This window comes from Macaca nemestrina, chromosome 8 (assembly GCF_043159975.1).
Source record: "Macaca nemestrina isolate mMacNem1 chromosome 8, mMacNem.hap1, whole genome shotgun sequence".
Taxonomy (NCBI): Eukaryota; Metazoa; Chordata; class Mammalia; order Primates; family Cercopithecidae; genus Macaca; species Macaca nemestrina.
The window spans coordinates 136,096,081-136,122,871 of record NC_092132.1 but is presented as its reverse complement, the minus strand read 5'-3'; the positions used below and the strand labels follow the sequence as shown (position 1 = coordinate 136,122,871).

Genomic DNA, 26,791 nt, shown 5'->3' with positions numbered 1-26,791 from the left:
AGCCAAAAGTCGATTCGAAAATAAAACAGATTAAAAATGTTGATGTCAATCGCAATAAAAAGTATAAAGTACAAAGAAATAAACCTAGCCACAAATGTAGAACACTCTTGTGGGGAAAACTGCAAAACCTTATTAAGGACAAAAGAAAACACGTAAGTAAATGTAGACTATAATCATTTCATGGATGGCATGGCTCAATATTGCAAGGAGTTTATTTTCTGCAAAGTAATTCATAAATTTACTTGACTACAAGTCCAGGTCCCTATAAAGTGTTTCGAGGAACTTGACAAGATGACTTTAAATTTCAAGTGGAAGAATAAACATGGAAAAACAGTCAAGATATCATTTTGAAAGAAAAAAAGAAGAGGGACTTAATCGACACAATATCAAGATACTGTGTAAAGATATAATAATTTAGCAGCATATTACTGTCCTGGGAATAAACAGATTAATGGAATAAAATAGAGTCCAGAGACTGACTCATGTATATATGAGAACTTAGTGGATAATGAAAGTTTACTCTCAAAGCATTGGAGGTATGGACAGATTTTTCAACAAACAGGGTTGGAGCAACTTTCTAGACATTAGGAAAACAATAGTTTATATCCTCTCAACAAACTATTCAAACAATAAAACAATGTGCAGCTGATTAAAGATATATACAAAACCCAAACTATAAAAGGATGTTTAAAACTTCTAGGTATATGTATCACCTTTAAGTAGAAAGGACTTCTCATATAGCTCACAGAAATCAAACAAGTCACGAGCCTAAAGACTACATGATGAACGGAGAGTGGGAGAAAATATTTGCAGTGTATGCAACAGAGCCAAAGTTTTACCCAGATCACGTAAAAGGTTTCCATCAGAAAAGACGACAAAAAATCTGATAAAAGTATGAACAAAAGAAAGGAATTTTACAGAATAAGTAACTACAGATGGCTACTAACTTGAAAAGACATGCAATATTGCTAGTAATTGGGAAAATGCTAATTAAATGAATTAAGCAATTGAATAAAATTAACACAGTAAGATATTCCCACCCATCAGATCATCAAACTGGCAAAATTACAAGTTACTATATTACAAATTAGCAAATTTGTAGCAAATTACAAATTTGTAACACATTACAAATTACTATAGCATTGGCAAGATTCAGTGTTGGTGAACATGCAAACTGTACATGTTTCATTACACTGGTTGACAGTGCTTATGATCCAAAATTCTATTTCCTAATTCATCTATATAGGTGCCTCTTGGTTGCACTCATGTGTTCAAGGATTCAAAGTGTTAAATTTTTAAAAAAAGCAACAGACCATAAGCCTGAGGCTGTCTCTGTATTTTGAGTTCCTACATAAGAAACTGTAATGTAACTCAGTATGTAAAAAAAAAAAAAATACACCTGAAACCTAACTTAGGAGTATATGTATATTTTTGTAACAAATAGCTGGATTTCAATCAATCTCAAATAGTGAAGCTTCATTAAGCCAATTACCGGTAGCCAGCTGATAACACTGTGTCCAAATAAGGTGGATAACCAGTTGTAGCCAATCAGGTGAGATCTGTACTTTGCTTCCATGTTTGGCCTCTAAAAGCTCATGCTGCTGGGTAGAGCTTTGTGAATCTCTTCCGGTTCTCAGCTGCCCCTGGTTCATTAACTAAATTGTCCTTTACTCATATAAACTCTGTTAAATTTAATCTGTGTAAAGTGTTCTCTTTTAACAATGGCTAAAGATGTTTATGGCAAAAATTGAGCAAAACTTTAAAAAGTGTACAAATATTTACCAGTAAAGGTAAATTATAATCTATCTACACCACGCAATAATATGCAGCATTTTTTAATGGAGCTCTTCATAGACTCGCATGGAAACATGCCAAAATGTATTGTTGAGTAAAATGTACAATATGATACCTTTTATAGAAAATAGTCAAAGATACTATATACTTCCATAAGTACACATACCAAGTTCATTTAAATGCATAGAAAAAAGTGTGGAAGACACTATGCCAAATTTATCATGACAGTTTTATCTGAGAAAGAAGGATTAGCAACTGAGGAAGATAGTTAAAGGTCAATTTAGCTTGATCTAAATGTCTTAATATTCTACAAACAAAAATGACTTATTACATATGTAACTAAATATTAATTTTAAAACTTTACCTACAATTATAAGCCAAGAAACATATGACCACTATCATCACTCTAACTAGTCCCTGTAACTGTATGAGGGGATACAAAAGCCCACCCAGAACTTTTTAGAGGGCTCCGAGAGATGTAGAAAGAAGGCATTAAATCCACCCTCAAAACGTGACATCTCTGTAAGGACTAATCTGGGGTCGGTTGTTATTTTCTATGAGAGCCTATAAGCCTCATATAGCCCAGGGAATGGGGATGAGTTGAAGGGCAAAGATATACAGGAAAGGTAAGCAGCAACAGATGGCATATTAGTTATCCATTACTGCATAACAAGACAAACGTAGTAGCTTAAAACATATATTACCTCACAGTTTCCATGGGTCAGGAATCCAGGTCTTCTCCAAGGCTGCAATAAAGGTGTTCCTTTGAGCTGAAGTATCATCTGAGGCTCAGCGAGGGAAGGCTCTGCTTCCAAACTCAGGTGCTTGTGGGTAGAAATCAGCTTCTTACAGCTGAAGAACTGGAGACCTCATTTTCTTGCTGGCAGTCAGCTGGAGACCACTGCAGCTTTGAGGCTGCCCTCAGCTCCTAGAGGACACCTGAATTTCTTTGTCACTTGGGGGTTCCCTGACATGGCCACTTTCTCCCTCAAAGCCATTGGGAGCAGGGAGAGAGACTCCATCAAGATAGATGCTTTGAGCTTTTGTAATATAATTACAGAATCCCATACACCTTATCAGTTTTAGTATATTCTGTTGATTCGAGGTGAGTCGAAACTCACATCCACGCTCAGGGAGAGGTGATTATACAAAGGCATGGATACCAAGAAGAATGATCATTAGGAGCCTTTTTTTTTTATTTAAAGAAAAAAATTATTGAGGATCTGTAAAGCAATTCCCAAAAGATCAAGTTTTCCAGAAAAGTAGCTACAACAATGCGTTGTGTTTATTATGCTAAAATGTGCATTAGACACAAAAACCATGAAAGAAGCAACCATTCTTCAACAATGTAAGCAAAGATAAAATGCCTGAGGGACAACATGGATGCACTGCAAAGGATGAACTCGTTAAGCACCACTTTTCAAAAAAGGATCACAAGGAAATGAGTGTGTTCAGCTACATACACTGAACTTTTGGCAGTAAGAAGCAGAGCATTTTGTTATATCGCACTAATGCATATTACAAAAGTACATAGCATGGCTGGGCGCAGTGGCTCACACCTGTAATCCCAGCGCTTTGGGAGGCCAAGGCAGGCGAATCACTTGAGGTTAGGAGTTCAAAACCAGCCTGGCCAACTGGCAAACCCCGTTTCTACTAAAAATACAAAAATTAGTTGGGCATGGTGGTGCTGTGCCTGTACTCCCAGTTACTTGGGAGGCTGAGGCAGGAGAATCGCTTGAACCTAGGAGGCGGAGGCGGAGGCGGAGGTTGCAGCGAGCTGAGATATTGTACCCCTGCACTCCAGCCTGGGTGACAAAGCGAGACTCTGTCTCAGAAACAAATGAACAAAAAAGTACATAGTGCATTGGGAGCCATTTTTAAAGCAACCTACAGCACATGTCTTCTCTTTTGCTCTGGCATAAACCTAGATTTTAATCCTAACATTCAGAGCCATGCCCTATAAGAAAACTTCAGGATTGATGGGAGGGAGAATGAGTATGGGTCATTCAAGATGACTAAGTTTAGGAGAGGAAGGAGGCAATGGAGAGGAGTGTCTTTTAAAAGAAATTGGGGCAGGTAATGCAGAGGACATCAGCTGTATTTGCCTGTCCTTTTCATTTTATCTTCAGTTTTCAGCTCCCTGATCTTTTCCTTGGAAATCACCCTTCCCTTTTCTCAACCCATATAGTTCAAGTGGGGAACAGCCAAATCCACAGTCTTCAGACGAGAGTTATAGTGATGGCTTTAGAAATGGGAATGTTCTGGCAAGATCAGCATGTACTACAACCCAGGGCAGTCTGACTCAGGACTGGAACTTTGGTGTTACTGAGAAAAAGGCTCTCAGTGTTCTAGGGTGGCTGAGCTGGTAGAATAACAGACTGGACCTGCTGGCCACCATCTCTGCCACCAGTTGGTGTGAGGAGGACGAAAATAGCTATGGAGGTGGAGAGAGGAATATTTTCAGTTACATCATCTGAGTACCTGGTTCCACCTGTGTCTGAAGTTAGCATAAGTTATGTAAGTCAGTCTCTCCATTACTACTTTGTTTCAGCTAATTTAATTTAGATTTCTGTTCTTTGCAGTGGAGATGACTTTCTCCAAATAAAAAGAGTAATGTCTGGAGACAAGGAGATGTCCTATTGGCAACATCCACTTCTCACCATTTTTATTTGCTCCTTGGAATCTGAACTGCCTTTTTGTCCACTTAAGGTAGCATCTAAGTGGCTGGTCCAGGCTTAGTTGATCTTGATTCTAAGAGTTTATCACCATAGCTATTGGTACAAAGTACTAGCTCTTGTTTGGAATCCAGTCTATAAGTTAACAGAGTCAGAAAATGAAGTCGAAGAAGTAGAAGATGTGAAAAACAGGAAGTCAAAGGAAAAGGGGATATTTAACAGTGTGAAATGCTTCCTACAGATTAAATAAGAACTGAAAAAAAAAAAATCACCTTATTTTGGCCGAGCAGGGTAGCTCATGCTTGTAATCCCAGCACTTTGGGAAGCCAAGGCGGGTGGATCACATGAGGCCAGGAAGGAGCTCAAGACCAGCATGGCCAACATGGCAAAACACCGTCTCTACTAATACTACAAAAATTAGCTGGGCATGGTGGTGCAGGTCTGTAATCCCAGCTACTTGGGAGGCTGAGGCATGAAAATTGCTTGAGCCCAGGAGGCATGGTTGTATTGAGTCGAGATCATGCCACTGCACTCCAGCTTGGGTGACTCACTGAAACTCTAACTCAAAAAAAAAGTCACTTTTTCAATGATGATTAAGAGGCTGTTTGGCAACTTTGAGGAAATAAGGACATGTTTTCACTAGAGTACTATGGAGTCTTTAGCAGAAATAAAAAATCTGATGTGTGGTAGCAAGTGTATACTTCTCTTTTGTTTTGGCAAAAAAGGAAATGACAGAGATGGAAAAGTGCCTCAAAGAGAAGTATGAGAAGAAAAAATGTTTTTGCTTGAGAGAAATATTTGTACAAGCTTATAATCTGAAGGAAGAAGAAGGATGGAAAACCTAGGAAAACGGATGAAAAAGAAAAAGGATGGAAAAGCAAGGTCATCTATGAGATGAGTTTCCAGGGAAGGAGTGAAACAGTTCTCCTCAGTCTGGTGTTCTCAAACCTGTCTGCACTTAGAATCACCTGGGAGGTTGTAAAAAACAAACAAATAAAAACAATGTCCATGCCTCATTCCAGACAATGTAATAAGATTCTCTGTGGGGTGGGACCCAGGCAGAGATGTTTTGATGAGTAGCCCAGGAAAAAGCACTCCTTACACAAACACGTCATTTCCTGGGTCAGTGGGAATGAATATGGTGCAAGACACTTAGAAACAAAGAGAGCTTAAGACAGATGGCATTGATCTCTTCAATTAAAAAAAAAAAAAAAATACTAGGTCAACTGTCAAGAACAAGTGGAATAATGGCCAGTTTGGAGCCAAAAAAGGATAGCGTAAAAGGATTAGAATGGTCATTAGGTTAAAAACAAATGTCCATGGAAACAAATGCCTCTGTAGTGTTTCAAACTGCTTATGTGCAATTAAGTCATGTAACGAATAGTTCTCAAAATGAAATACAACTTCTGCAACTGGAAAACAATAACTCATCATGCTTGCAAACTTTAAAACTTAAGAACAAGGAAAGTGAAATGGTTACATCAACTTTGGAAAATAAATCACACAGAGGGTAACATTAGCTGTGAGGATTAAACAGTAGAAATATGTAATATCCACTCAAGCAGTCATTTAAATATAATGCTTTTTTTTTCTTCTAAGGATCTCTGTGGATGAGATTAAATTTCTATATTACATTTTTATGAAGGGCTTTAATGATTTATTTTTTCATTTTTGAAGAGACTGTGGGAGTGGGTAGATGGATACAGAAAATATGAGTTCATTTGTCCATGTTTAAAAGAAAGAAAACATAATTCTATAAATTCAACTCAAAATCTTTCAGGTCTTAAAAAAAAAAGAAGAGGACACAGTGTCTGACTGACCATAAAATGAATTTAATCTATAGAGGGCTTAAAATATAACTGTAGAACATAATGAAAGCCATGAAAAAGACACAAAGTGTTATGAAACCACAAAAACAAGTCAAAAGACGTTACTTGCATCTGCCCAGTTCACCAGATATATTTTCCTATGCAAGATGATAATTCAGATAGGCCTTGAAATGTATGGTGTGTAAATCAAGGAGAGTGAGGAAGCTGAGACTGCCAAGTATGCTATTGTGGGGTCAATTTAAGGAGTGTAGGGGCCAAGAAAAGCTTCTCCTCCAACCTCTAATGGTTCACTGAAAATTACTGACAACGGGCAGACTAATAGGATAAAAAGGCCTACAAATTTATTTAACATGCATAAACATAGGGGAATAACAAGAAGACAATTACCCAGTAATGCAACAAGGTCCAGATACTGATTTACCCTTCTTCATAGGGAAGGGGAGATGGGGGAAACGTGGCCATTTTGAGGGGTAGTAAATAACTTTTAGAGGAAACGAATAAGCCCAAAGAACAATGGCCTGGGACAAAGTTCCTCTGAGCTCTAAGGGAGGTGGTGGAAAGGTGAGGGGTGGAACTTCACTGTGAGCAAAGGTTGTCTTATTGTGGAGATAAAGTCTCCTAGGTGAATTCTCAAAAGCTGCCTTCAGAAGAAAAGATGAAAAGTCTTGGCATGGTACAATTTTTTGCCTCTTCTCTTCTGAGTGCTTAATCTTTCCAGATTACTTGATAAGAATCTTGGAAAGGATGTGGGCAGATCTTAAGACAATTGTATTTCTTTTAAAAACAAGTTTTCTTAGTCAGATAAAGGAATTTCAGAAAGAGTCCTTGCCTGCCCTTTGGAGGTTGGGGGAGAAACGAGAGAAGATTAGTAAGTTTTTGGTTCTGAGGCAGCTTCTAAGCCTTTCTGATTTCTTTTAATTCAAAGTGCTCAGCATGCCAAAGCACCATACTTTGGAGTATCACTCTTTGCTCCCCAACAGGAGAAACTAGAATGTCATGTCAAGGACTCTGTAAGCAACAGGGAACCATGAAGACAGGTGAGCAGTGAAGCCCTGAGACTGGAATTGTTACACTTGCAGGAATACTAATTGTGAGGCTGAGGCTATTGCAACGTTTGGGTGAGAGATGAAGAAGAGTTAAACTAGATAGAAGACTGGGGAAAAAAGTCCTTGTGCATGACTGCAAGAGACATTGCAGGTATAAAATGAGTGAATGATTGGATATGGATAAGAAAGAAGAAGATGGAGTCATGGGTGATTCTGAGGTTTGAATGAAGGTTTACTTTGTTCCAGTTTTCATTATCAAAATAATATTTACTCATTTTTTAAAAATTGGAAAATATAGGGAAGTATGTTTTTTTTTAAAAAAAGGACAAATCACCTGCAACAATCCTACTATCCAGAGATAGCCACTTTATTGTACAGTATTTTCTTGTTTTTTTCTATGCATATTTCTTTTTAATTTTTTAAACTTTTTTTGAAGTATAATAGATACACAGAAAAGTGAACAAATCCTAAGTGTAGAGCTCAATGAATTATGACAAAATGAATGCAACTGTGTAATTACCACTTAGATTAAGAAATAGAATATTAACAGCATTTCAGAAGTCCCTTCACCCCCTCTCCCTAAGCACCCTACCAATCACTACATCTCTTCTTCTTCAAAAGTAACCACTTCTTGGACTTGTAACATGTGTGTGTTTTTTATATAAATGGGCTCAGAATATTATCATTACATCTTTGTCTTCTTTTACCAAATATTATTGACATAAAATTATTAATGGCTTTGTGTGTACTTGTAGTTTATTTTTCTTGCCGTAGTATTCCATTAGAAGTATGATTGTAGCATAATTTATTCCTCCATTCTACTATTGATGAACATTTGATGTTGTTGCCAATCTGTGGCTATTATGAATAATGCTATCTGTCCCTGTGCAAGTCTGTTGGAGTGCAACTACATTCATTTCTCTAAATATAACCTGGAAGTAAAATTGCCAGTCATAGGGTATTTTTCACCTTCAGTACATACTTACAGTATTTCAGGGTGGTTGTACCACCTACACTCCCACCAGATGTAAGAGCTTTCCATAACTTCCATTCCATAACCTCATCAATACCTGGGCATGTCAGCCTTCTTAATTTTTGCTATACTGTGAATTCTGTAGTGGTATTTATTGTGGTTTTGATGATCATTTTATGTATTTCTAAGAAAGTAAAGCATTTTTCATACATTTAATGACCATTCTGTTATTCTCCTTTGTGAAGTTTCCATTCACATCTCTTGCCCATTGTTTTTCATGAGGCTATCTCTTACTTACTGATTTGGAGGGAATCTTTATATATTCTGAATATGAGCACATTATCAATTCTACCTGCTGCAAAAATTTTCTTCCACTCTGCAGCTTGCCCTTTTATTCTTTTCATGCTGTCCTTTGATGAAGAGTTTCTTGATTTTAAATACTGTCCGACGTGTTGATCTTTTCCGTTACATTAAACATATTTTGGCTCTTGCCTAAGAAATGTTTCCCCAGCCAAAGGTTAAATTAGATTGTTCCAGCAAAGTCTGATGCTCTGAAGAATCAAATCAGTACTCTTACTGATTAGTGATTCCTCTGGCAAAGCATCCCAAGCAGGTAGGTTCAGCTTTAACCAAATGTCAAAAAAATGCATTAGTGCTATAGCTTAGTGTTCAATATTTTAATTAATAACCAAATCTAAGAAAAGAATTCCAAATGAATCTGGGAGTAAAAATTATACATCAAGATATAAATTTACTTGTATTAAGAACATAGAAATGGCAAAGATAAAGCAAGCAAATAAACAAAACTCTGAAAGAAGCACCGTAGGAGAATTTACCCTGAAAACATGATCCTCTGAATTTGAATTTGAACTCAGGAAGAAAAAAACAGTACGTTTTTTATGTGTGTGTGTTTTTTCCCCCTTCTTGAGTCATTACTAAAGTGGTGTATGTCTCCAAGTATTTTGTTTTTTCTGAATTGTATTTTCTTAATGCCTTGCGTCTTGAGGATATCTTTCAATTGCCTTGACACATGACACGACTAAGTGATATATTCTTGGATCACTATTGTTTCTCCTCAAACTCTATAGATAGCCCTATTTTTAAGATGCTAACTGTTGCAAAGTTGTCTGAAGTTAGTGTGACTTTTTTTTTTCATTTATTAGTAAGTTTATTTTTTCTGGATGTTTACAGGGTTTTCTAGTTGACATTATCATTGAAAAATTCCACCACACTGTGAATCTACATGAGTTATTTTTGGTTGATTTTTGCCTAGAACATAGTGAACATACTTCTGATCGATATACCAAATTACTTTATTCAAATCCGGAACATTTGCTTCAACTAAGCCTTAGTTATTCCTGCTTTCCGTTTAGTTTGGCGTTTCCATCCTAAATACTCCTAGTTCTTTGACTGATCCTCTCTTACCTATGCTGTTTGCTTATCATCATTTCTCTGACGATTTCAATTTTTGTATCTTTTTGTTCTGTGTTCTGATCTCCAGGTATGTGCTTAGCATCGACTCAAAGGTTCTCCAGTGTTAATTTTGTATTCTTGCCTCCATTGAGGGCTTTAATTCTGCTACACCTTTTTATATTTCTTTACAACCCTACTAAAATCTTACCCATCTTATATTTTGTCTCATCCTGTTGTTTTTTTGTCCTAGCCTGATATCTGTTTCACAATGGCTATATATAAAATATGTAAATATTTATTTATATAAAAATATAACTATATAATGGCTCTATATAAAATACAAATTAAAATTTTTTTTTAGTTTTTATTTTTAAATTTCCATATGTTATTGAGGGACACGTTGTGTTTGGTTACATGAGTAACTTCTTCAGTGATGATTTGTGAGATTTTGGTGTACCCATCACCTGAGAAGTATATGGTACACCCTATTTGTAGTCTTTTATCCCTCAGCCCCTTCCCACCCTTTCTCCTGAGTCCCAAGGATCCATTGTGTCATTCTTACGCCTTTGCATCCTCATAGCTTAGCTCCCACGTATGAGTGAGAACATATGACGTTTGATTTTTCCATTCCTGAATTACTTCACTTAAAATAATAGTCTCTAATCTCATCCAAGTCACTGTGAATGCCATTAATTCATTCCTTTTTTATGACTGACTAGTATTCCATCATGTATATATGTACACCACACTTTCTTTATACACACGTTGACTGATGGGCATTTGGGCTGTTTCCACGTTTTTGCAACTGTGAAATGTACTGCTGTAAACATGTGTGCAAGTATCTTTTTCATGTAATGACTTCTTTTCCTCTGCGTAGATACCCAGTAGTGGGATTGCGGGATCAAATGGTAGTTCTACTTTTAGTTCTTTAAGGAATCTCCACACTGTTTTTCAAAGTGGTTGTACTAGTTTACATTCCCCCCAGCAGTGTAGAAGTGTTCCCTGTTCATCACATCCATGCCAACAACTACTATTTTTTAATTTTTTTATTATGGTCACAATGTCCATAGATCTTTATGTTCCATTCAGGATGCCAAATAGTTTCCATGAGTTTCTTTTGGTTCTTGTAGTTAATCATTTTAAGAGACTCATTATTTGTCAGAGTTTTCAAGATGCTCCTTCCTGTCCTTGCCCTGACTACCTTTTCATAAACTCCATGTTGTTCTTTTTCCTCATTGTTCTCATACTTGAACAAGGAGAGACTTTTCTCCTTCTTCAACAGTTTTGAGAGTTATAATTGAATAGAACACAACTGTCTGACCTTATAAATCTAAAGAGCTATGGTTTTAGGCCAGTAATAGAGAGAGCTTGTGCAAAATAATTTAGGCTCTTACACATAATAAAATTTTCCACCACATGATCATTATAACTAACTTTTGCATAAGGCAATGCATCTTCAACAAGTCTGAGGTACATATTAGCATTGGAATTTGATGAACAAGAGAACAAGCTCAAGGATATTTTCTGATTTGCTTAAGATCACACAGCCAGCAAGTCCTAGAACCAGGATTCAAACCCAGCTCTTGGGAGTCCCCCAAACCCTTATCCTTTTGCATGGGATAAAGATATTCCCTTTTATATGAGATTTGCAAATTTTATAATTTTAGTAAAAACAGCTTATTTTTAAAATCACAGGTGGGTAGAAAGCCAGGTCATAAGATCATGAGCCCATAACCTAGGCACTTTCTGGTGATGGTTACCTGAACAACAATCTCGGTGCCTGTAAGGCAACTCTCAGAGCAGCAGCCCTGCAAACCCCAAAAACACAAAGACAGAAAGTTGCTGTCATAAAAATCAACCATTTAAATGGATCAGGGTTAAGAAATCATTCTTCATCTTGCAGGTTTGGGGTCATCAAACATGCCCACCTCCCACCCCCAACATGGTCTCCCAAAGTATCTGATCAAGCAAAACTGAGATAGCAAATAAATAGATTTCCAATCCTGGAGTCTGTGTTTGACAGAAACAGTGAGCATACAGAATGAGGCTGCGATATTTTCTAACAGTCCTCACAGATTCCTCCAGAATCCTCTCACTGGCTGTCTGCCTCCCATCCTATGCTGTATCTGATTGCCCCTGAACCAGGCGAAACGTGCCTCACAGTCTAAGCAGACCAGTCTGCACCATCCCAGTCAGCTTCTCCCCGGACTTCCTGTCATGCTTGCTGTACCATCTCCCTCTTCTCCAGCCATTTTCTCCCTTTCTGATTTGTTTAAAAACAACGAGATGGATTTTAGGAAATAATATCCCTTTACACTTATCAAGTGTTCCACTGTTTACATATTGCTTTCATGCACATAATTCTCTGGGGACCTGGACCTGGGTACATTCCTTTGTATATTAAAGAAAATTTGCTGACAATCACAAATTGTGTGTTTAGAAAGAATGACATTATATGGTGGTGGTCAAATATTTTTGGAAACAAACAAACAAAAGACGTCTCCTTAACAATGACCTCATCAACCCCAGAGCTGTCTACCGGTCTTTACCTATCCTCCCAGCAGATATATTTTGCTTTTAACAACAACAAATGCGAAAAGGCTGAGATGATGTTTATTTGAAATTCCTTCCAGTACAAAGCCAAGAAGATGAAAAAGATTAATTTACACCTGAATTTTAATTTTTTTCTTGATGTCCAATGTCTGAACCTGTTTGTTGAGCAAATCTGCCATATTTTGTTCACCCCAATAGGATACATTTAAGATATGAATTGATTTCTTAAACAAATACAAATCCAGAAAATAATCAGATTGCTCCTTTCTTCACAGAAAACAAGAAAAACCCAAAGGCTCTTAATGTCTAAAGTGATGCTTCTCTTCCCATTAAGTACAAACTTTTCATTTCTGTGTTCATTTATAACATTAAAATTATTACAGGTCAGTTTCAATATATAACAAAAAATAGACCAGAATATTTAATATATGTCATCCCTGGTATATACAATACAAATTTTAGGGTGATGACAATTGGAAATTGTGTTTATAATGTTCCATGTTTATAAGAACATAAGTTATCAAGTTCTGTGTTACCGATTATTTTTCTTTAAATTCATATCCAACTGACTCCCAGTCTCTCCTACCACTTATGCATCAAAAGCATCTGATATTAACACAATGAATTATCTGTAGCTTCCCACGTGTTCAAGAAGGTAGTAGAAAATAGGATGTTTCCTCCAGGTGGTAATTTCAAACAACAGAATTTCAACATACAAATGGTTGGGCTCTGACATCATAGAAGTTTCGTTTCCAGGCAACATAGCCGTGGCCATAATATTTCACCCACAGTCCCAGCAGGGTCAGAGCGGAGCACTGGGTGTCTGGCTGAAGAGAATAGTCTCTCCTAAGGGGGGGCTGTAAAGGGGTTTCAGCACAGGCCAGGGTTAGACTAGCCAACGGTCAACACTGAAAATTGCCTTCAGTCCTGAGATTTTGTGATTCCAAGGACAGTGACGGAAGTGCCTTCACCACATGTTGGATGTCTACTGGCTTCACCTATGCCTTCCCCTCATTCCTCTCAGGAATTTCCTGGAGTGAAGTAGAAGGCGCAGGACTGAACGTTCCTTAGCTCCTCGCCTGGGCTTCTAGGGGAGCAGAATGAACAAAATGGGATTTACTTCTGTGCTTGCATAGGTATAGAAGAGATCTTGGAAGAGGCTCATGGAAGAAGGAAATCGAGGAAGAGTGGTAGGAGCACTGGGGAATTTTGAAATGGCAAAATGAAGAGCTGGGTATTATATAATAAGAAACCAAAATAAGGATGTGAATCACAGGAACTGGAAAAGTTCGTGTCTGTGGGAGCGCTCTGCCAGGCATTGCTCCCATGCAGGTTTAGAGGCATGCTGGAGTGGAGCAGTTCTTCCTCCTCCTCCTCCTCCTCATCATCATCCTTATCATCATCATGGTGAACGCTGACATGCACTGAGCATGTGCTGTGTGCCACCTTTCCCATCATGATTTCGCAGTCACCATAAGTAATGTTATGTCCTGTGCCCAATTCACACAAGAAGTGATGGGGCAGGAATTCAGTGCAGGTGTGTCTAATTCCAGAACTGACAATCTTTTTTTATTGTTTTTTTGTTTCTTTGTTTGTTTTGAAACAGAATCTCGTTCTGTCGCCCAGGCCGGAGTGCAGTGGCATGATCTCGGCTCACTGCAAGCTCCCCCTCCCGGGTTCATGCCATTCTCCTGCCTCAGCCTCCCAATAGCTGCGACTACAGGTGCCCGCCACCACGCCCTGCTAATTTTTTAATTTTTAGTAGAGATGGGGTTTCATCACAGTCTCGATCTCCTGATCTCGTGATCCGCCTGCCTCGGCCTCCCAAAGTGCTGGGATAATAGGTGTGAGCCACTGTGCCAGCCCAGAACTGACGCTCTTCACCGGCTGTGCTCGGTCGTGCTCCATACTTTACCAGAGGTGCCCTTCCCCCAGGCTCCAAGCCAACACATCCCCCATGGTCCCTGAATATACACCTCTTCTTGCCATACTTGTCACAATTACAGAGCAGGGTCTGTACTCTGAGTCACTTCTGTGTCCCCATTGATAAGAAGAGTCTGGAAAGTGTTCAGTAACTATGTGAATGGAATTCAATTGTGATATGGTTTGATTGGGTCCCGATCGAAATTTCATCTGGAATCGTACTGCCATAATTCTCACATGTTGTGGAAGAAAGCTGGTGGGAGATAATTGAATCATGAGGACGGTTTCCCCAACACTGTTCTCATGGTAGTGAATAAGTCTCACGAGATCTGATGGTTTACTAAATAGTTTCCCCCTTCACTTGGCTCTCATTTTATCTCTTGTCTGCCACCATGTAAGACGTGCCTTTTGCCTTTTGCCATGGTTTTGAGGCCTCTCCAGCCACGCGGAACTGTGAGTCCATTAAACCTCTTTTTCTTTCTAAATTACCCAGTCTCAGGTATGTCTTTATCAGCAGTATAAAAACAATCTAGTACAAATATACAGGAAGAATTAAAAAGGACCTAGGAGACTGCCAGAACCAGGGCATAGGGATGGAGGGGGGAATATAAATGTTAGAAGGGGGAAGCAAGGCTGCTGCATACAAGCAAGCAAATCAGTGATTTTAAAATGTTGATTCTCACAGATAGAAACAGAACAAAAAAAACAAAAATCTCTTTAGCAAAGAAGAAATACCATGATTCCTCCAAACACTGCATATCCATTTCTCCTTTTGTTGTTGTTAATTTTTACTTTTAATTGCAAATTGACAAATTGTAGTTGTATATATTTAAGGAGTACAAAGTGATGTTATGATTTATGAATAAAATATAAATAATTAGATCAAACTAATTGCATATCCATCACTTTTTCAGACAGCCACTGTGGAAGATGACATTCACAGTTGCATCTGCCTATTTCATGCTAGTCTCATTAACAGCAAATTTCAAGATCTATTTCAAATTGGTTTTGAAATTATATACTTCTGAAAGACGGATTAATAATAAGACTAATTTTAAATCTGTCCAGTTGTTTGAGATGGATTCTCCAAGATCCTGCGAGGAGAAAACTCACAAGCTTACTGGAGGTGAGAATCATGTTCCTTGACTGACAGCATCTCTTCTCTGTCTAATGTGCTTCCAGGGCCAGGGTTCTTCTGTTTTGATGATACCAGATGGCCTCACCTCTATGAGAACAGCTATCACTAAGAAACAAAGGATAACAAGCGTTGGAGAAGACGTGAGGAAATTGGAACCCTTGTACTCTGTAAGTTGGAATGTAGGATGGTGCAGTCACTATGGCCAACAGTATTTGGGTTTCCAAAACATTAAAATTAGAATAGCCATATGTTTCAGAAATCCCATTTCTGGCTGTATATCTCCAGAAGAATAGAAATCAGGATCTCCAAAAAAAATCTGCACCCCCATGTTCATTGTAGCATTATTCACAATAACCAAGACATAGAAACAACCTCAATGTCCATCAACAGATGACTGCATAAAGAAAATGTGATCTCTCTATATATGTGTGTGTGTATATGTAATAGATGTGTGTATATGTTGCACACCTATTACATATATATACACACCCATACATGTACAATGGAATATTATCCAGCTTTTTGAAAAGAAAGAAATCCTGCCATTTGTGACAACACCGCTGAACCTGAGGATATGATGCTAAGTGAAAGAAACCAGTCACAGAAAAACACTGCATGATTCCACCCACGGAAAGTACCTAAAATAGTCAAAAAGAAAACTGCAGGTCAATATCCTTGATGAAAATAGACACAAAAGTCTTCAAAAAAATACTAGCAAACTGAATCCAGCAGCACATCAAAAACTAATCTATCACGATCAAGTAGGCTTTATTCTTGGGACAAAAGTTGGTTTAACATACACAAACCAAAAAATGTGATTCACCACATAAACAGAACTCAAAACAAAAACCACACGATCATCTCAAAAGATGCAGAAAAGGCTTCTAATAAAATTCAACATCTCTTCATGTTAAAAACACTCAGCAAACTAGGCATAGAAGGTACATACCTTAAAATAAGATGAACCATCTATGACAAATCCACAGCCAACATCATACTGAGAGGGCAAAATCCAAAAGCATTCCCCTTGGGCACTGGAACAAGACAAGGATGCAATATAAGTCTTTGTTGCAGTTTAAAATAAACCTAGATTAAATAATCCCTCATTCTATCCTATTTTCTTTCTATATATATATATAATAAATATACATATATATAGCTACATGTATATGCTTGTGAGTATATATGTATATGTGTATCACACAGAAAAAGTATGCCACTCTCACCACTCCTATTCAACATAGTACTGGATGTTTTAGCCAAAGCAATCAGGCAAGAGAAAAAAAATAAAAGGCATCCAAATAGGAAGAGAGGAAGTCAAACTATCTATCTTGCTTCACAGATGATACGATTCTATACCTAGAAAACCTCATAGTCTCTGCTCAAAGCCTCCTTGAGAGAAGAGAGAGGAGAGAGGGAAGAGAGAGGGGAGAGAGAGAAGGAGAGATGGGGGAGCAGAAAGAGAGAGGAGAGGAGACGAGAGGAGAGGAGAGGAGAGGAGAGGGGAGGGGAAGGGAGGGGAGGGGAGGGGAGGGGAGGAGAGGAGGGGAAGGGAGACAGGAGTGAGAGAGAGGAGAGGTGAGAAGAAAGAGGAGAAGAGAGAGAGAAGGGAGAGAGACTACAGAGAGAGAGAGGAGAGAAGGGAGAGACAGAAGGAGAGGAGAGAGAAGAGAGAGACAAAGAGAGGAGAGAGAGATAAACAAACAAGCAGGAAAGAAGTAATCAAAACAGTTAACATGAGTGAGGGCACCCATAACAATATCAGAATGATTAAAATTTCCCTACTAAAAAGACAAAGTCCCTCTAATTGGTGGGAAATTCCAAGAACCACCATAAATCAGAGACAGTGATTCAAAATAAAAGGAAGGACAAATACAAATTGAACAAATGAGATTAAAAAGAAAGTGGGAGTACAACATATGTTAATACATTCATTTGTTCAAAACTATTTCCTATGTGGTTACTATGTGCCCGGCCCTATACAAGGTGCTGGTGACACACACAGAATTTTGGCCCCTGACAAAAATCATGTACACACATTAACAGTATAATTTCAAAAAAATAAAGCTTCAAATGTGAAGAAATATTACGCATGGAATATAGGATTTAAGGCAAATAGCATTAAATTAAGAAAAAGTATTATAGCTTCTTTGTGTATAGTATTTTAAAAGCAAAAGATCCTGCAGTAGCTGAATTTTAACACGAAAGAACATTTTTTTTCTGTTTAGCATATGACCCAACAATTCTACTCCAAGATATGTAACCAAGTGAAATGAAAGCATATGTTTGCCCAAAAACCTGTACACAAATATTTATAGCATCTCTATCTGCAATACCTCAGAAAAGAAAACAACCAACTATCTGTTAATTTGTGAATGGCTAAACAAATTAAGGAACATCCATAGACTGAAATACTGTTCAGCAATAGAAATGAATGAAGCAGTTATAGGTGCAGCAACTTGAATGAATCTCAAAGGCATTATACTAAGTGAAGGGAGCCAGACTCAAAGGATTCCAAGCTGTATGATTCTATTTCCATGGCATTCTGGAAAAAGCAAAACTATAGGGATAAAAACCAGATCAGTGCTCGTCAGGGACCCAAGGGACCTTTTTTGGGTGACAGAAATCTTCTTCCTTGATTTCCATCACAAAAAATATTCACATGACTGGACACAAGGATTTGCAAATGATGGTATTTTCGTGACTGCACATGTTTTTTCAAACTGCATGATTCCATCCATGGAAAGTATCTAAAATAGTCAAAAAGAAAACTTCAGGTCAATATCCTTGACGAAAATAGACACAAAACTCTTCAACATAATACTAGCAAACTGAATCCAGCAGCACATCAAAAAACTAATCCATCACAATCAAGTAGGCTTTATTCTTGGGACAAAAGTTGGTTTAACATACACAAACCAAAAAATGTGATTCACCACATAAACAGAACTCAAAACAAAAACCACATGACCATCTCAAAAGATACAGAAAAGGCTTCTAATAAAATTCAACATCTCTTCATGTTAAAAACACTCAGCAAACTAGGCATAGAAGGTACATACCTTAAAATAGTATGAACCATCTATGACAAATCCACAGCCACAAATATACATTAAATATACACTAAAGGGTAAATTTGGCCAGGAGCAGTGGCTCATACCTATAATGCCAACACTTTGGAAGGCTGAGGTGGGAGGATCACTTAAGACCAGGAGTTCGAGACCAGTCTGGGCAACATAGTGAAACCCTGTCTCTACTAAAAATACAAAAAAAATTAGCCATGTGTGGTGGTGCACGTCTGTAGTCCCAGCTACTTTGGAGGGTGAGAGGTACAAGGATGGCTTGAGCCCAGGAAGTCAAGACTGACAGCAGACCCCTGCACTCCAGCCTGGGTAAGAGTGAGACCCTGTCTCAAAAAATAAAAATAAAAAATAAAATAAATAAAATACAAATTTTAAAAGGGTAAATTTTAATAAACCTGCATTTTTTACAAACTTGAAAACTATAATATTACCCAAATTTAATGAAAAACACCGAGTTGTGCAGGAGAAAGGCCTCAAGATAAATCAGAACATTTTGCATCTTCATCTTTCTCGACCATGAAGAAGCAGTTGGCAGCACTGACCACCACCCTCCTCTTGAAATGCACATCTTCTGGCTGATGCCATTTTAGAGTATCCAGGTTTTAGCTCCACAGTGAAGCTTACATTTCCTGCCTCAGGATTCGGCCGAGCAGGAGGTGTCTGGAACTCACGCCTCTGCATGACATCCATTTATCTCCCACTGAATTTTCCACTGTTTGCCATCGTGCACATAAACTGTAGCTTGGCCTGAGAGTGGACCTTACCACTTCTCGAAAGGTACATGTCGCCATGAAAAAGAAATACACAGTTGCCCTTGCATGGAAAAGTCCTGTCCCCAGAAACCATCAATTCTGCTTTGCTTTTTTGAGCCTTCTATTGCGCAATCCATTGATGCTATAAATTACTGGTAAGGCTTATATGTCCCCTCATCTCCTCATGCAAAAAGGAATTTGCATCCCAGAGGAAAGAAAACGATAAGATAAAAGAATAGAAGAATGGTAATGAATTGCTGCATGCTTCTTAGCAGTGAGAGGGAAGAATTGGGGAAACTGAGAGATCCCTCAGACCATGCTATTTGGATCATAGCAGAGGTAATATCCAAAATATTAAACGACGTGTACAAGATGGACATAAACAATCAGAGAGATGCCATCTGTAACCTCCACTACAGCCTCATGAAATGCATCCTGGCTGCCTACGCCCTCTGGACATTGGCTGGAGCTGAGGAAGTTTAAGACAGCAATGTGCCCTCTGCTTACACTCACTCCAAACACTCTGCTCTTGGTAACAAATAATAATAGAGCTAATTGTTAGAAGTGAAATACTAATAATAAAGCATCCCACTGTTAAAATCACAAGCAAACGATCCCAAGGTCTACAAGTTACAAGCTACCAGGAATCATTAAAAGCAAATTGCATCACTCCTTTCTATTCAAAGTTTTTAGGTGTTTTAAGAAGCAGCACAGAGCCTCCGGGGGCCCCCAGTGACCATAAATTACTACATTGTTGTTAATCCAGGACTTGCAAAGAAGAGACCCCCAGGGGTAGAGTTCAAAAATTCTAAAAACTGGGGCTTGGGTGTGGTGGCTGTTGCTTGTAATTCCAGCACTTTGGGAGGCCAAGGCAGGCAGATCTCTTGAGCCCAGGAGTTTGAGACCAGCCTGGGCAACATGGTGAAACTTTGTCTCTACAAAAAAAAAAAAAATTAGCTGGGCATGGTGGTGTGCACCTGCAGTCCCAGCTACTCAGGAGGCTGAGGCAGGAGGATCACCTGAGCCTGGGGAGGTCGAGGCTGCAATGAGCTGCAATTGTGCCACTGTTCTCCAGCTTGGGCAACAGAGGGAGAACCTGTGTCAATAACGTTTTTAAAGTTAAAAAAAAAATCCTAAAAACTGGAAGTGGGGAGTGGGCAGACCATTTGAAACTCAACGAGGAAGCACTGAAAGACACCCTGGCCTGTGCAATCAGACACCTTCGCTGCCTCTTTTCCTTCTAAGACTGGCTAGTGATGTGTCTACCCCCAGGACACAGGCCCAGCGTCAGGCTTCCAGAAATGCTCTACATCCTGAGATGTACGCAAAAGGGAGGGGAAGGGCCAGTCCGTTCCCACTTCCACTTCCAGCCAAGAACATTTGTAGTCCCCATTAAAAGCCAAATGGGAGGAGAATGCAAGTTCATGAGCTTCCTTTTGCAAGACGTTTGTTGTACAGATTATTTCATCATCCAGGTAAAAAGCCTAGTACCTAATCAGTGGGCTTTTGATCCTCACCCTTCTCCCACCCTCCACCCTCAAGTAGGCCCTGGTTTCTGTTGTTCCCATCTTTGTATCCAGGTGTACTCATTGTTTAGCTCCCACTTATAAGTGAGAACATGTGATATTTGGTTTCTCTTCCTGTGTTAGTTCACTTAGCATAATGGCGTCCAGCTCCATCCATGTTGCTACAAAGAATGTGATCTCATTCTTTTTTATGGCTGTGTAGTATTCCATGATACATATGCACCACATTTTCTTTATCAAGTCCAGCATTGATAGGCGTCTAGGTTGATTCTATGTCTTTGCTAGAGATTTAGAAGGTAGAATTGTCAGGACGTTGGATGTGGTAAGGAATAAAAGAGAAAGAACATTTTACATGGCTCAAAATTAGATGGTGGATTACTCAACAAAAAAATAAGAATGAATCACCAACACAATAACAAAGATGAATAAGCTACATAGTATATAATTCCATTTATAGAACATTCTGGAAAAGACAAAACTACAGGGACAAAAAACAGATCAGTTGTTTCCATGCACAGGGGCTTGGGACACAATTTGGGTACAAAGGGCATGAGGGAAGCTTTAGGGGTGGTGGAACTGTTCTGTACCCTGAGTATGGAAGTGGTTATATGACTATAAGCTTTTATTAAAACTCACAGAGCTGTGAACTAAAATGGCAAATGTACTCTATGTCAATTATACCTCAATAAATCTGACCTAAATAAATTTCTGTCTTGGGCAAATGGGTAGAAAATGGTGTCACCTACTGATACAGAAAATACTAGGGGAAGAACACGTTTTAGCTGTAGAAAGACAGAAGTGGCTTTCTATTCAGATTGTTTATTTAAAAATAGAGACAGGGTCTTGCTCTGTTGCTCAGGCTGGAGTGCAGCGGTGTGATCACAGCTCACTGTAGCCTCGACCTCCCAGGCTCAAGTGATCTTCCAACCTCTGCTTCCCAAATAGATGGTACTGCAGGCGGGTGCCACCATGCCTAGGTGGTGTTGGCTATGTTGAATTTGAACATCCAAGAGATTGGTAGCCATTGGCAGCTGGACACATGGGTGTGGAAGAGCTCGTGAGAGAGGTCAGGTGCCATAGTACAGAGCGGGCAGCCATCAACTCACAGGGACAGAGCCGTGAGGGTGGAGAGCTGGACCTGGGAGAGAGGCTCATGCTTGGGGGCATTCAGCAGCCAGCTGAGAGGTGTGATTTTAGCTGTTTTCCCTCCATGCCTTCCCTGAAATACCTCCATCCTATGCCTGTACATCCTAAAAATAATTTAACTTTAATTTTTCCATTAGCATCTTTAAAAGCAAACATTCCTGGGAAAGATGATGCAATGAAAAAAAAAACCCTAATGTAATGATGCCTTAATGTACATTATTGAGGTCAGATCCTCTTATGAAAGTTGATTTTGAATTTAGGGTGGTTGGCCAGGCACAGTGGCTCACACCTGTAATCCCAGCACTTTGGAAAGCTGAGGTGCAAGGATTGCTTGAGGCCAGGAGTTTGAGAGCAGCCTGGGCAATATGGCAAGACCTCACATTTACAAAAATCTATTTTAAAAAATTAGGGTGGTGCCCTTAAATACTTCAAAATGTAGAGCATATTTATCAAATGTGTCCAATGATTGTGATGTATTATCTTTCCAAACATAGCTGAAAATGGAACGTCTCTTACCCTATATAACACCTTTTTTCTTTTTTTGAAACGGAGTCTCACTCTATCTCCCAGGCTGGATTGCAGTGGTACAGTCTCTGCTCATGCAACCTCTGCCTCCTGGGTTCAAGCGATTCTCCTGCCTCGGTCTCCTGAGTAGCTAGAATTACAGGTGCCCGCCACGAACCTGGGTAATTTTTTGTACTTTTAGTAGAGATGGGGTTTCACCATGTTGGCCAGGCTGGTCTCAAACTCCTGGCCTCAAGTAATCTGCCTACTTCAGCCTCTCAAAGTGCTGGGATTACAGGTGTGAGCCACCGTGGCCGGACATGCTATATAATATCTTTTAACCTCCTAGAGAGGGTTCTTCTAAACGGTAGCTTGGGAAATTCTGCCTTATCTCAAAGGATGATGACTGAGGCTGGGAGGCATTCCCCATGAAGTACTGAGTCCCGGGATAGACAAAAAAGCATGCATGCAAGACCTGGGCATCCCCTGGTCCTCAAACTGGGTATCAGACAGAAATCAGCTATGGTGGCGGAGCAGAGAGGGGAGCCAGCCCTCTCCCAGGTCCCCCAGCCAATCCTTGCTTAGCCATACATCAGCCCAAAGGGTAGTTAGCCCTGACTGCTGATTCTGGAATTCTAACCTCAAAGGTTTTGGATTTCAGATTCAGATAAGGAAGAAAAAAGAAACCATATTATTAAATTCAATGGGAAAACAAAAGAAATAGATACGTTTAAACTTTATAGTATTTACATGATTAAACAAATGAAGTTCATTGCAGTTGGTGACATTTTCCATACATAATTTATCAGGTAATAGTCCAGTAATCAACAATTTAATTTAAAAGAATTATATATAGATATATACACATACATATAATATATACATATATATATGTAGATAAAGTGAAAAGGTTTAATGTGAGAAATAAAGTAACAAAAGAGAAGGTGCCTGTTGTTTCTTTCCCTCTTTTCTTAGTGGCTGTTTTCCCTGGGAGACCAAGTAACAACATGGGAGTGAGCTGATAGATGCTGACATGAAGAAGTTGTGACGGTGCCAGTTAGCAATTTGTAAACGCCAGGCAGTGGCACGTGCTTAATTATAATTGTACAAACTAACAATGTACATATTCCAGTTATTTGAAATAATTCTCAGTATTTTGAAATAATTGTAGACTCATAGGAAATTGCAAAAATAATACTGAGAGGGTCCTGTATACCCTTCACCATCCTGATTCCTGCAACACTAACTGTACAGTGCAGGATACAGCACATCAGCAGGAAGCTGCTAACTGGTCTATAGACCTAATTACGATTTTAACATTCTAGGCCAGGTGTGGTGGCTGACGCCTGTGATCCCAGTACTTTGGGAGGCTGAGGCAGGCGGATGACCTGAGGTCAGGAGTTCGAGACCAGCCTGGCAAACATGGTGAAACTCCATCTCTACTGAAAAATACAAAAACTAGTCAGGCATGGTGGCAGGTGCCTGTAATCCCAGCTACTAGGGAGGTTGAGGCAGGAGAATCGCTTGAACCCAGGAGGCGGAGGTTGCAGTGAGCTGAGATCACACCACTGCATGACAGAGACTCCGTCTCAAAAAGAAAAAAAAAAAAAAAGATTTTACCACTCTAAAGGGGAAATTAGAGTTTTCTTATTCTGATTTGCTTTGCTTTCTTTCTGACTCCTCTTCAGAAATACTCACTTCGGGGACTACAGGTACAATGCCAGACAGACCTGCAATACTGTGCTGTTACCTCAATTTTGACCTTACATACACAAGGAGTCTGGGGAGAGAATCCAGTGAACCCCACCCAAACTCAGCTCCAGCCTCATTTATATCTAAATGCCTGTCCAGAGAATTCTGATTATTCAGTGGGCTAATATCATTGTAATGACTTGGTTTTTAAGAGAGTTTCCCTGTATATGGGGACATGTGGAAGCTGGAAGGCAAAAAAGGGCCCAATTTTTATCCTTCCCTGAATCACACCCTCTGCAATATAACTTTCTCCTCCCACAAGGGGTAGCATCTATGTCCCATCTCTGGAATTTGCACTGGCCCTGCAACTTGGGTTGGTCAGTGATATGTGAAGAAGTAACAGGGTGCCAGGCAGTTCTGAGCCTAGACCTCAAGAGGCTATAACTTCTATACTTCTTATTGAAGCCCTGCAGTCCCCATATGAACAAGGCCAAACCAGCCTGCTGGAGAAGGACCATGAGGAGCAGGGCTGACACAACCCAACTGAGGCCACCTTTGATCACGCAGCTGACAGCAGATGGCTGAGCCAGCCCAGCCGAAAGCAGCCACGCCTAGCCCAGCAATAAGCACCGCACCAGCCCATAGACTTGTGCAACTTATTTTGGTAAGTCACTGAGTTTTCAATTTTAGATAACTGGTACAGGCAAAGACTTACTTGAGTAGGGGGAAGCTGCATGGGCCCTTGGGGCTGGGGAAGTTTTCCTAGAGTGAAGGGATTTCCAGCCCAAAGGTAATAAAGCTTTTACCTCTCTTGTCTTAAGGTTTCATGCAGACAACAAATATTTGTCGAATGTCTACTGTGTTCATTGCACTCACCACTGCCCTCCCTCGTGTCGTGTGCAATGACTGACAAGCAGTTTCTGCCTCCAAGACTCAATCTAGTGAGGTGACACCACAAGTCTCGACAGGGAGCCAGGCTGGCGTAAGGCCCTACTGGTAGTGGCAGAGGTGAAGGAGATGCAAAGAAAAGGCAGGGCCCTCTGATTACTTTCTCTGAGTCTGAGGGTCTGAGGGCTGTTGCTAAGGTTCTTATTGAACAGAGGATGCAAAATGCTATATCATATGGTCATGCAAATTGTTATGTCAATACAGAGCATTCAAACATGCGTCAACAAGGCAAAGCTTCCATGAAACGAATCACAGGGAGGGACCGCCCGGTGTCTGGCTGCAGGGCCCCGTGGGGGAGAGGCAAGCATCCAACACAGACACTGACACATCAATACAAGTCGAGATCACACCTTCTAGGGAAAGTGAAGGTGCTCTGAGCACATTGAGGAGCAGAAAAGCCTAATCAGAAAAGACTTCCCATGAAATCGGCATTCGAACACATATCTAAAGGGTGAGTTACTTGGCGAAGAGAGGCAATCCTCCAGGAAAGGCATAGAATGAGGAAGACTAAGAGGTGGAGAGGTTGTTAGGAGAATAGCAGGATCAGGAAGTATAGCCGTGAAGCTGGACAGACAGTTGGGGGAGCCCAGTGGGCTCAGTCAAGAATATTTGGTCTTAGGCCAATCACACCTGTAATCCCAGCACTTTGGGAGGCTGAGACAGGAGGATCACTTGAGCCCAGGAGTCTGAGAGCAGACTGTACAATGTAGTAAGACGCTATCTCTACAAAAAATAAAAATTAGCCAGGCCTGATGGCATGCACTTGTAGTCCCGGCTACTCAGGAGACTGAGAAGATAAATCTCTTGAGCTCAGTTGTTCATGGCTGTAGTGAGCTATGATGGCACCAGTGCACTCCACCCCGGGCAACAGAGCAAGACCTTGTCTCAAAAGAAAAAAAATAAAATTAAAAAAATTGTCTTTATTCCAAATGCAGTGGGAAGACTTAGAAGGGGAATCATCGTTATGTCAGTTTGAACCACATGAAACTGACATTTTTGCTGGTCAAAAATGACCAACACTGGCAGTTTTATGTGGTACAACCTAATACAGGTTTGAGCATCCCAAATCCAAAAATCCAAAATGTTCCAAAATGCAAAACTTTCTGAGGGCGGACATGATGCTCAAAGGAAATGCACATCGGAACATTTTGGATTTCAGATTTTCAGATCTAAGATGCTCAACCAATAAATATCATGACAATACTCCAAAATCTAAAAGTCCAAAATCCAAAACACTTCTCGTCCCAAGCATTCTGAAAAAGGGATCCTCCATCTATATTTCCAAAAGAATCTTCAGCCTGACCCTTCCAAGGTTGACTATTTGTTACTGGTCTTTTAATTCCAAGGTAATTTTCTCATTTCCTTTCACAGGCAAGTCAAGCCTTGGCACCAAGAGAGCAGGGAGCGAGAGGTGTGGGGGCCGAGGTCAGATGGGTCCCCACATCCTATTCTCTGGAGCAGCGGCGACACTGTCATCTCGCTCACCTTTCTTCACAGCCTGCAGTGCCCCACGTGGAGGTGTGGGCTCACCAGGGAGGACTCTCACCTCGGACAGCTGATCCCTGTCCCCCGTGCCCAGGGACATTCTTCTTGCCAGGAGTTGATGAGGTCCCAGTGGATGTGGTGGACTCCCAAGCTTTTCAAGGGATGGGCTCAAGTAATACAATCCCCCCCACACCTAGCCATCGGTGGCCCCTTGTTCTCAGCTTTCAGTTGCTTCTGTGTATGAGAGACCAGAATCCAGGTCACAGCTCAACTGGACATCACGGCACTGACATTGTTCATTTTCATTTTGG

At 39.9% G+C, this 26,791-nt stretch overlaps 1 long non-coding RNA gene across 13 annotated transcripts in view; it reads left to right on the top strand.

Annotated features, from left to right (window-relative positions):
• Positions 1-26,504, top strand: part of LOC105482135 (uncharacterized) — a 41,200-nt gene extending 14,696 nt beyond the window's left edge. For 9 of the 13 annotated variants that reach the window (XR_011607182.1, XR_011607183.1, XR_011607180.1 and 6 more), the window contains 3 exons: positions 15,389-15,511; positions 24,513-24,711; positions 26,367-26,504. This is a non-coding gene — a long non-coding RNA (uncharacterized lncRNA). Of the gene's footprint in view, positions 1-7,473; positions 7,496-13,334; positions 13,474-13,704; positions 13,821-15,388; positions 15,512-24,512; positions 24,712-25,199; positions 25,447-26,366 lie in introns of those variants that run through there. The other 4 variants (XR_011607181.1, XR_011607191.1, XR_987412.3 and 1 more) reach the window with 4 other exon arrangements.
• The last annotated feature ends 287 nt before the right edge of the window (positions 26,505-26,791 follow it).